Genomic DNA, 10,619 nt, shown 5'->3' with positions numbered 1-10,619 from the left:
TATATATATATATATTACCCAACCCAAACCTAAGATCACTCCAACTTTTGTGTTTTTCAAAAGAAAATCTACAGCCTTATTTGATGATTACTGCAGTGTTAGAGATTAGTGACACCCTTGAGAATGAGGTTCTATCCACCTACACACCAAGTCCTTGTAACCAGCACAGAAGGATAGCACAGACTAAGATGCTATGCCCAAGGCAATATAAAATTAGATCAGAAAGTATGGCTCAGCACTTGAGAGCTGTGTATCAGAAAGAGTCTGGAAATGCCTCATAGTTGTGGCACCCTGACTGCAGCTCTACTGTCTTCTGTAAGGACTCCAGTTCTGTACATCACCTGTCAAAGGCTCTTACCACTGTCACATTAGACCCATGTCACAACATAAATTGGGTTGGGGAAGTGTATAGGGTACATTAAGACCATAATTATCATGAAGAAAAAAAAACATGCATGCATGATTTTACTGATTCAAAGATTGTACACTCACTAATTGCTCTTCTGCTAATTACATTAACTTTCACTCTGGAAAATTACTTTCTCTGACTTTCTAAAATGCAGCCAAAGTCTACTTATCCCCAGGGTGTATATGGGGAAACATAGAAAGAGAAAGAACAACGCCTCTTCACTTCATTTCCTCCACAGCCATGATGTCTAAACTCAGGATGCTTCAGGAATGGGTTAGATTTGACTCTGTACTATTTATTAGGTCCTGAGGCTTCACTCCTTAGTATTTACTAAAACACATCTTTCACTGACAGTGGTTACATAAAGACAACAAACAAATATGCCCAATTGAAAGTGGATTCTTAATGTACCCTGACAGACCTGGGACTCCCTCTCATCTGGCCACTCTCAGGATCTTACGAATCAGATGAGGATAGTCCACTGCAAAACCGTACCTTCGAGTAAAGGTACGAATGTGCTCCACTTCCTCCCTGAGTGATCCGTGTCAGCGAAGTTCACATTGACCTCAGAAACTTGCTAGGTAGAGTCCTCCGATGTGACCAGCAGTTTGGGCTCATTAGACATAGTCATTGTGACCCAAGTTGAAATGAGATCAGAGGCAAATGTTCGAAACATAATACTAAAAGAAGGTTGCAGCTTTCAGTTACTTTGAAGGAATGTTCGTTGTTGGGATAGTCAGAAGCCCATACTAGGTTGTGAACAGAAAAGATGCAGGGTGCAGAGGCAGAAGGTTTTCTGTGAGACCCTGTGGGGCAGGCAGTGTTTTGTGAGACTGTGGTTATCTTTTATCTTCTGAAGATTTCATGTACCTGGCACTTCTATTGTGCAAGGAAGATAGATTCTCACTGATGTCCATTTAAAATGTGCAGGGTCTATATAATAGTCATGGGGTCCATACAATCACAGTTATGTATTTCTTCACTTGCAAGGCTCTTAAAGTCCAGGTATGGTGGTAAGAACCTGTCATTCCAGCACTGGAGGAGTGGAGGCAGGAGGATCAGGAGTTCAAAACCAGTTTCAGCTACATAGTAAGTTCAAGGACAGCTGGGCTACATGAGACTCAGTCTCAAAATCAAACAAATGACAGACAGGCAAAAGTGGAAAAACAGACTAAGCAATGGCTGAAAAGTTTGAGAATGTATTGATTGCTAACAGTGTCAATTATCATAGTGATAATTAATATCTAATTTATGATACATTCTATTAAATCTTTTATTCTCTCAGGAAACATTTAAGAAAAACATTTCAACTTTTAATTTCTATCAGGCTTATAAATATAAAAGGACTCACGTGATTTAAAATTATCTTTTATTTTTAAAATGTTGATAAAGTGACACTTTTGACATGTTCCCTCCAATAAATCCATTTTCTTAGAACTAGAGAAAAAATTTTTTTTGTTTTTCAGCTGAGAAACATTCCAAATTGCAGAACCAAAAAGAAAACCATGTTTCAGTGATTTTCAATGCCATGGATTTATCCATGAGACTGCACTTCCTGCCTGGTGACTGTGGCCAACACTTCTAAATCACACACCTAACACCTAATCTTTTTGCCTGATAAAAGAAACCCATTTCCATTGTATAAAACACTGAGTCCAAGCAAATACTCTGTGTCTGTGTCATAGCTCTGCTGTGGCCAGTTTGGGTCGATAAAACATTAGCATCCTTAAATTCTGTTGGCAAGTGTTTCATTGCTTTATCTGTTTCCTTTCTTCTTGCCTCGAACATGGAGGTGATTACTGAAGAGCCAGCAGCCAACCTACATGAGCTAACTATGAAGACAGATACCTAGGATGGCAGAACATCAGGATAGAAGTCTAGGATGGGAGTGATATGGTAGGCCCTTTGGAGATGTTCTAATCTGCCTGTGAGTGAACCTTAACTGAGAAAATGTGTCTATAAGATTGGGCTCAGGCAAGCCTGTAGAACATTTTCTTATTAGTAGTTGGTAGAAGAGGGTTTATCCCATTGTGTGTGGTACCATCCTTGGATTGGTAGTTCGGGTTTCTATAGGGAAGCAAGCTGAGCAAGCCTTAGGAACAAGCTTGTAAGCAGCACCCCTCCATGGCCTCTGTATCAGTTTCTGGCTCCAGGTTCCTGTCCTATGTGAATTCCTCTTCTGGCTTCCTTCAGTGATGAACAGCAATGTGGAAGCATAAACCAAATAAACTCTTTCTTTCCCAACTTGCTTTTCAGTCATGGTGTTTCATCACAGAAAGTAAAACCCTAACTGAGAGAAGTTGGTACTAGCACAGTGGGCGGGATATTGCTGTGGTAGACATGACCATGTTTGGGGTAGGATTGTGGAAAGATTTCTGAAGTTTAGACTAGAAGATTGTCCAGTGTTGAGAGCTCAGTGGGATGTTCTTTGAGAGCTGGGAAAGTATGAATGTGGAGAGCTGGGAAGTGATGGCAAACAACTTTAGTCCCAGCACATGGAAGCAGAGGCAGAGGGATCTCTTAGTTTTAAGCCAGTCTTGTCTACAGAGTGAGTTCCACAATGGCTGGAATACACAGCGAAACCTTGTCAAAGAAGAAGAAGAAGGAGAAGGAGAAGGAGAAGGAGAAGGAGAAGGAGAAGGAGAAGGAGAAGGAGAAGGAGAAGAAGAGGGGGAGGGGGAGGAGGAGGGGGAGGAGGAGGGGGGAAGAGGAGGGAGAGCAGTAGCAGCAGGAGGAGGAGCAGCAGCAGCAGCAGCAGGAGCAGTAGAGAATACAGAAGATGGAGGCCTGGCTTGTGAAGTTTCAGAGGGAAGTTTAAAAATACCATCAGAGTCATTTGCTGTTTTGAAATAAAATTCTGCCATTTTGGTCGGACAGGGCTGTAGAATCAGCTGTGTTTTGTTTTTAATCTCATTGGACTAAAAGGAGAGCACTCTGCTATCTCAGAGTGAACATCAGATTTACATGTGGCAAATTGTCCAAGCTCTGTCCATGACAAGGGTTTTCTCTGCAGAAATAGCGCTCTGCACACAGTGCAACGTACTCCTACTCTGGGCACAAATTTCCTGCCAATGAGTTTTGCCAGGCATCTTTTGCTTTTCTCTGTTTTATTGCCCTGTTTTTATAGGGAGAGTTAAGCATAAACAAAAAACACAATAGGTGATGGTTCAGAGAAGATGTCCAACAATCAAGATATTTAATAGCAGGGCAAGTAAGATGAGTCAGCAGATAAAGATTCCTGCTGCTGAGTCAGCAGATAAAGATTCCTGCTGCTGATCCTTAGGATCCAGATGATGTAGAAGAGAATTAATTCCTGCAAACTGGCAGATTAACTTCTCTACGTGTACTCTGTAGCACACACATACTCCCTCCCCACAAACCACACACACACACACACACACACACACACACACGTTTTTAAAACATTTTATTGGTTCTTTGTGAATTTCACATCATGTACCCCAACCTCACTCATTTCCCCGCCCTCATACCCACCCTCCACCCTCCACCCATGCAACCTCCCTGCCGAGAGAGAGAGAGAGAGAGAGAGAGAGAGAGAGAGAGAGAGAGAGAGAGAGAGAGAGAACAACTCTGTTGTGGAAGCTGTAGTGTGTCACAGCATGTCCCACAGTATACCCTTTTGTCCAGACATCTTTGCTTGCAGATGTTCATTGCAATGACTCATTGGTCTGGTATGAGGCCTCTGGCTTCTGCTACTCTATTAATACTGGAATCTTGCTGAGAGACTCCTCTCAGATATCCTGTTGTTGCCCTGTCTCATGGAGATCTTGTAGTTTTGGACATGTAAGACATGCCCCTTCATGACCTCCAGCACTTGTTGATGGAGTAGATGTTGGGGTGGGTCAATTCAAAGCCCTGGATTTGGGCCTGAGAGGTATCTGGGTCTGTCAGCCCACCAGCTCTTCCAGTACCCACACCACTGGGACAAACTCTCCTGCCATGCCCTGCTCTGACTGTCTTATTCAATGCTACAACCAGCAAGGGTCAGAGCCAGCTCTTCCATTCTCATGCCCTCGGAGCTAGTTCATCCACACCCATACCATCAGGGCCAGCTCTACTGTGCTTCCCAGGTGAGGAGCAAGGCACACTCTCCGGAGTGCTGCAGCAGGGGAGGGATTGAGCTGGCTCTCCCACTCTCTTGCCCTTGGGGTAGAGTCCCTAGCAACCCAGCCCCCTTGAGCAACCAGCACCAGCTCTCCCCTGCTGTCCAGGTCAGGTACAGGGCTCTCTCCCCCAAGTGTTTCAGCTAGTAAGGAACAGGGCCAGTCCTCCCACTATTAGGACCTCTGAGTCAACTCTTCCTCCTCTCGTAGGTAGAGAGGGATGGGAAACGGGAGAAGGACATCTGCACAGCAGACAAGAGGCAGGGTCAGCTCTCTTGTAGTCACACCCTTGCGGCTGAGTTAGGGAGGCTATCTCTCCCTCACCCATGTCACCACACAGCAGACAAGTGGTGGGAACAACTCTCCCACACCCACACCGGCTTGCCAGAGCCCTGCTCCTCATGTCAGCTCTACTGTGCTGCCCAGACAATGAACAGGGCCCGTTCTCGTGAGTGCTGTACCTGGTGAAGAACAGGGCCAGTTCCCCTGCTCTCATGACCTAGGACCAGGTCTCTTGCCTGCTGCAGGTGGTAAGAGGCAAGAGCAGAGTAGAATATCTCTTATCTCTCCCTTGTCTATGCCACTGCAAGGGAAACAAGTGGCAGGGCCAGCTCTGTGAAGGACTTAAGCTGCCTAGGGACCGGGACAGCTCTTCTGCTGGCATGTCCTCGGGGCCAACTCTCCCCTGATGCCCAAGTGTAGGCTGGGGCCAGTTCTGCACAACCCTCAGACATCAACATGACCTCAGGTGACAGCCCAGACCAGAGAGGTCCTCAGGTGGCAGCCCAGACCAGGGATGTCTGTCTGGCCTTTGGTGGTAACTGAACCCTGCTACTGTAGGGCCATGACCCAGATATGTCCCCTGGTGGCAGCACAGGCCAGGACTCCACCACCAACATCACCAGCTACTCACATCAGACCGATCCTCGTTACCTTCCAGTTTTGTCTCTCTTCATTGTGCCCACATTCTGAGTGTCTGGGCTCAGCTCAGTAGAGGTCTCAGGAATGCTATGCCCTACTTGTGAAGTATGACTCCAGAATGGGTCACCTCTAGCATGGTCTGTTCCCCAAGGCTTATGTGGAACTCTGGCTTATGGTCTTTTCTGGCTAGCTCCCTATCTGGGCCTCATGTCACTAGACTAGAGGTTGTTTCAGGCTCACTCCTTGCCTGGGCCTACCCCCCGGTGGCCCCATAGGAGGGTCATCTGTGTCAGGCTCACTCGTACCCAGGGTCATGGTGCCAGGCCAGGTTCTTCTAGTCTCCAGCTCATTCCTCACCCTGGGAGCCTAGCCAGGCTGCGCTACAGTGTACAGGTGGTCATCTCAGGCTAGCTCCCTGTCTGGAGGCTACCCAGTGCCGCCTTGGTGGTCATCTCAGGCTTGCTTGTCTTCAGGGAATGTTAGGCTACTAATTACTCAGATGTTCACAGGTCAGGACACTGAGCATAGACACAGCCTCTCTCCTCTCTGCCACCTGCAGACACACATTTGACACAGCAGCCACCCTTGCAATGCCTCTAGGGGCAGGCACACACTAATTTTTTTAAAAGTAAAACAAAAGCGTTTATTAGTGATGACATACTTTGTTTAAATGCTAATTTGTCTGTATAATCTCTTTTTTTTTCTATCCCTATTTCTCAACCCAACACCAATCCTCCTTAGGCAAAATACGAGTGGGTAAACATTGCCTTGTAGAAACAGAAGCTTTTAATATTTACTTTACTATTCTTGTGCTTCTACTTTCCGGTAGAGGTAAGGGGTGTTTTCTGTCCTTTGGAAGGTATGTGTTAGCCAGTTTTCTGTTACTACTAAAAATATCTGAACAATCAAACTATAAGAAAAAATTAATTTAGCTTGGAGCTTTAGGGATTTCAGTGCATGGTTTATTGACTATATTGTTTGGAAGCCGTGATGAGGAAATACATCATAGTGAGAGTGTATGTCTGAATAAATTTAACCTCTTGGCAGCAGGGAAGCAAAGAGAGAAAGAGGAAGAGCCAGGGACCAATGTCCCTTCAAGGGCACAACCTTAGTGAGCTATCTTCCACCCCCTTGGTTCCACTTTGTAAAGATTCTACTGAATCCCAATAATCTACTCTATGGAACACGATTTCCACAAATGAAACTTGGGGCCATTCCAGATCCAAACTATAGTAAAAGGCTAAAGGTAATTATGATTAGGCAGGTATTCTGAAAGAGAGGAAGAAGGAATTTGGCCTTTGGAGTTCTTAAGATAGTGATTTTTCCAAAAACTAAGACTCAGAGGAGGCGGTAGGTCCATATCCTATGAGTGCTTTGTAGAGTTGGTATGACTTCTGAAAGTTGGCCTTATAAGATCCCTGTGGAAGATGTTCCCTCAATATATAAATACCCCACCCTCATCAGAGACTTCCAGACCCAAGTGCAGCAACAAGAGTCTCTATACCTGAAGACAAACGAAGAAATGGTTGGTAGTGGGTTGTGTTTGTACCAATGACTGGGGCTCCTTCAACACTTCTGGGCCTAGAAGCATCCTATTGTCCTTGCACAATAGGAATGTTCTCAATGAAGGAAAATGGTAACCGAGGCTACATTTCTCGTCAGCCCAAAGGTCTGAGTCAAATTTAAGTTGACAAACAAAAGAGAGATGTAAACATTTCTGCCAACCTACTATGTTGTTTATAAAGGAAATAGATTGCATACAAATCATACAGTAATGATAGAATGACCCCTGGGCCCCTGATACATGTTTTAGCTCTCTTAACATAACTTAGACTTTAGGTTAGTCAAAAGTGATTTAGAAAAAAAGACTATCTTTACCTTGAAAACAGACCTGTAGTGTTCTATTGTGCACTGAACACCTGAATAAGATCATTCTTTGTTAGAATGGTGTGGATGTTACTGTCTCAAGATCCACAGTCCTGGCTTTATTGTTTCCAAAATGGCAACTCTTTCAGTAAACCATTCCTGAACGAACCTGTACAGATTAACAAATGAACATTCATTTAGCAGGTCCATACTAAAGTTGTGCAGTATGTCATACTCATACTGATAAGGTAAGTCCTTAGGTAGTAAGAGTCTGTGTCTCATGTGGGGGTTCCTAGCTGACTGGCAAGATAGGAAACAAATACATTTTCCAGCAAATATAATGAATTATGTAGTTGAGAACTGAGAGTTTCAAGATAGAAGATAGAAAGTGAGAACAGAATTGACCCTTGCTACTACAAATAATGTTTTCTATTGATTAAACAAAATGCACTAAAATGAATTGAAACAGAGCAGCCACAGAAGCTAGTTGGATCTGTTGCTGTCTCTAGTATACATGATAAAACAAGCAAAAGAAGAAAATAGTGACCTTGAACTGGCTTACAGTTCTTTTAAAGTCAGACTCTGTGCATGTGACATCTGTGGATAAATGTCTAATTGTTTTTCATCAATGGGCAGTTCCATTTAAGCCAAACCCATTGCTGAGGCAAAGTAATTTATTTTAATTACATTTGTGGAGAACAATTAGTAATTTTCACGTAATTAAGTTAGAAGTGAAAGGAAATCCAATTTCGGCAAAGTTCTCCTTGTTGGCTTCCTAGTAAGCATGAATATGGCTTGTTTGCTGCAAGCTGGGGACACTGGCCTATTTATAGTGTTCAGATTCTTCTCCTAACGTCAGCTCTCCTCAGCCACTCCCTGGTAATGGTTACCAACATCTCAAATCGCCAACTGGGTGGTAGTACACTTCTGTCTCTTAACTCTAAAACCCAGTTCAATGATTATAAAATGGGGGTGTGGGTATATGCGGAAAGAACCAGCAAAACCTCTCTCAGATATGACAGCATATCCAAGGCTTTCCAGGCCTTCAGGAGTGTCCCATGACTATTTGTACAGATCCTGACCAGCATTTCCTGGGTGAGAGTTCAGGTATGTACATGGCTAAGGGCCCAGTTAGGTCATGTCACTTGAAACTGTCTCTGGAAATTTTGTCCCTTAGAGACAAACCTGTGTAATCACTAAAATAATAACCACAGCATAAAAGAAATGAAAAATTATGTCAGCTAGGAAAAAGCTGGAAAGGCCAGGGCTACAGCTCAGTAATACAGAAGGGCTGAGGGTGACTCCTAATTCACCATCACCTCCACACCTCACCTCAATAATGAAACCAAAGAAAAAGAGGGAAGTTGAATTTATACATTATGTGACCCCCCCACCCCAAAGGTGCACAATTCAAAACTTTTTGGTGTCACATTTAACTGGGGCTCTTGGAAACTGGAACCAAAGGTCACATTGGAAAGAGAGAAACACGAAGCACTTGACATAGAAGGAGTCTTTAAAGGTAAGCTGTGATTGGAAGATCTCTGGGGTCATTAGCAACATCTTATGGTAAGCATGCACTTAAAATGTGTTCTGCAGACTGTAGTTTAAACACATTAGGTCTTAACTCCTCTGAAGTTTTGTTGATTTCTGTTATTGTCTTTACTGGATTTGGAGAATGAGAAAAAAATCAAAAATAGTTAATCTGGTGAGTTGTCATCCAGGATTTGTATATGGTCCTACAATACATAAACAGTGGTTAATTTCAGTACTGTAGAATTCACTTGTTGAATGTAGGGATACGGGAGCCTTATGAAAGAACGACCGTAGCAGCATGAATTCAGGACTCCATTGGGATTTATTCCTCTCTTATCTTTCTGCAGAGGAATGACCCAGGGTTTATTATTGTCGCTATCTCTCTTGAGTTTCAGTCACATGAGTTTGAGGTTGATAATTAAACTTATGTGAAATATGCTCTTTGAAATATAAAAGGAATGTTAAATTATCCCATCTTGGCAACCACATCAAAGACAGAAAAATGTAGAACCCAAAGATCCCCCAGGTAATGTCTAAACCAGGCTTCCATTGGGGAAGGCAGGAAGTATGCAAGGTGGGCTGGGCAGAGCAAGGCGAACAACTTATCTACTGCCAAGGAATATTGGCTCCTATGAAGCTCTTCCTCCAGGACTCCTGATCTACCGCCCTCTTCCTATGATATACTTCATTTACTCCTACCAAGTAATTTTCTTTCAGTAAATCTTTAATTTATATATCTGTTCCAAAAATCATTATTGCTATAACTAATCCAGGAGTGAGTTGATAATTCTAAGTCTTTAAATGTGATAACAAATTTGGATAGATGTCTGTCTTAATTTTTACACTTTGTAGAAGTCACAAATCAGGTATTTCCAAACAAGTAACAAACCAAGTTTCCTCGAGATGCAGCTGTAAGTTTCTTTCTTTGACTTTAATGCTGAGTCGAGAAGAAAATTCTGCATTGGAACATGGTCTTGCTTATATCAAAAAGTGTCTTGTTGGGTGCCTGAGGTTTTTCTGCACCCTCCGGTTACTTGCCAGTTTTTTTTTTTTTTTTTTTTTTACAGTTATGAGAACAATGACCTCATTCTCTCCGGTTGATAACAATAATGGCACACTTTTTATAACTTGAAAAGGCCTCTGCGTATTGATATGGGAGTTAAAATTAACTATAACACAGGAGTCTCCCATTGCATACCTCGCCTTATCTTGTGGAGCAAAAATGAGGGAGATGGAAAACATGCATAGCTCCTGGCTGTTCGGGGCTTTGTCAGTGCTAATCTGTGCTCCTGGAGAAACCTTTATCTTCTCGTTAAGCTCCTGTCACAGCTAGCTAAACTACATTTTGTTGAACATAGGCTAATGAAATGGAATGATCACACTAAAATGGGTAAAATAAGAAGCCCGTTCGGAAGAGGCCTTGACATTTAATTCACAGTAACATGTGATAGGCTAATCAGTGTGAAAATTAACAACTGATGTTCGTCTCTCAGAGATAGCATGTATCTCTTAGCTACAGCCCTCCACTGCATTTTCTGTCCTGAACTCTGTCTAAAATCTACAAAAGGCAGTATTTAAATTAGTTGAGGATTCAGGTATAAGCAAGAATGTTAGCTGAGTTTTGGACCCTGGTATAATAAGAAGTCTGAAAGTGAGAATGTAGTCTTATTTGGTCATACTAGTGTTTATGAATCTAACCCCTATCATCTATGGAGAGAGAGAGAGAGAGAGAGAGAGAGAGAGAGAGAGAGAGAGAGAGAGAGAGA

At 43.0% G+C, this 10,619-nt stretch overlaps 1 protein-coding gene and 1 non-coding gene across 2 annotated transcripts in view; one reads left to right on the top strand and one right to left on the bottom strand.

Moving 5' to 3' along the window:
- Sorbs2 (sorbin and SH3 domain containing 2) overlaps positions 1-10,619 on the top strand; it is a 308,074-nt gene that overhangs the window by 56,962 nt on the left and 240,493 nt on the right. The gene's annotated exons all lie outside the window — the stretch shown is intronic.
- Positions 5,930-6,061, bottom strand: LOC114612713. The gene has a single exon (XR_003710073.1). It is a non-coding gene; the product is annotated as a small nucleolar RNA SNORA17 (small nucleolar RNA).

Source organism: Grammomys surdaster, unplaced genomic scaffold (genome assembly GCF_004785775.1).
Source record: "Grammomys surdaster isolate TR1022 unplaced genomic scaffold, NIH_TR_1.0 126178, whole genome shotgun sequence".
Lineage (NCBI taxonomy): Eukaryota > Metazoa > Chordata > Mammalia > Rodentia > Muridae > Grammomys > Grammomys surdaster.
This window is presented reverse-complemented; position numbering and strand designations above follow the sequence as displayed.